General features: G+C 48.0%; 1 protein-coding gene across 1 annotated transcript in view; it reads right to left on the reverse strand.

The window, feature by feature from the left end:
• The window catches only part of LOC101857189 (short transient receptor potential channel 7), a gene marked incomplete at its 5' end in the record, with an annotated part of 37912 nt that overhangs the window by 20342 nt on the left and 16252 nt on the right, over positions 1–1318 (reverse strand).

Here is a 1318-nt window from a genome sequence, read left to right on the forward strand (position 1 = left end):
GGGGGCATTTAAAGTCTCAGTCCCTGTGTACCTGACCTTGGGTTAGAGTTCGAGAACACCGGTACAGATGACAGTCATTTAGTACTCAAGGAAGGACAACACTGACGGACAGAAACAGAGGGAAAGTAAAGAGGTAGGACCCACCAGTACCTCCCTCCAACCACGCACACATACCAGGTATAAAACCAATAACAGAGCGGAAGTCAAGAAGTAGGAGGGCCTAGCGGTGATGCCTTTCTTTTTTAGTTCTATTAGAGGTTTTACGGCGCTCGCAACTGCATAAACAAGGTCATATGAGCGCCAGAAGATTAGAGGTGTTACTAGGGAGTAACAAACACAAAAAAGAAGAAGGGGAGATAAGGACGATAGATGTTTGATAGGAGAGAAGAAGAAAACCACACTAGAGCACCCGCCAACTACCCACTGCTGCCTTTCAGTCGCCAACAGACACACAGACAACAGGAGGAAAGAGAAAAAGAGTAATGACGTAGTAAATACGTCCTCCAACCACCTACCCACCCGCACAAACAAAACACGACAGAGGGAAAAAACAAAGTTAAAAAATAGCAACTTGCTAGCGACACCCTCCAACCACCCACACAAACAAAAACGCACGGTTAAAGACTAAGTCAAATAACTATGACCTACAAGTGACACTCTCCAACCCCCCACACAGACAAAAACAACACAGGAAAATAACAGGAAATAGTGACACCCAAGTGTCAACCTCCAACCACCCACACATACAGACAGACACATAGAGGAAAAGTCAAGAGTTTGTGCCCCCTTAAATGCCACTCTCCAACCACCCACACAGACAGACACAGACACACAGAGGAAAAGTCAAGAGGTTGTGACCCACCAATACCTCCCTCCAACAACCCACACACACACAGACAGACAGGCACAACAGAAGGGAACGACTAAATAAAAATATTATGACCTACAAGAGACACCCTCCAACCACCCACACAGACAGAGACACAATAGATGGAAAGTCAAGAGTTTGTGCCACCCCCCCCCCAAATGCCACCCTCCAACCACCCCAACAAAGAGAGACAGAGGCACAACAGAGGGATAGTCAAGACGTTGTGACCTCCAAGTGCCACCCTCCAACCACACAGCCATACAGACAGAGACAACAGGAAAAGGTCAACAGGTTGTGACCCCAAGTGTCACCCTCCAACCACCCACACAGACAGACCGAGACACAACAGAGCGGAAGTCAAGAGCCCTCCACGCCCCCAAGTGACACCCTCCAACCACTCACATAGACAGACAGACAGAGACACAACAGAGGGAAAGTCAAGAGTTTGTC

This window comes from Aplysia californica, unplaced genomic scaffold, assembly GCF_000002075.1.
Source record: "Aplysia californica isolate F4 #8 unplaced genomic scaffold, AplCal3.0 scaffold00248, whole genome shotgun sequence".
NCBI lineage: Eukaryota > Metazoa > Mollusca > Gastropoda > Aplysiida > Aplysiidae > Aplysia > Aplysia californica.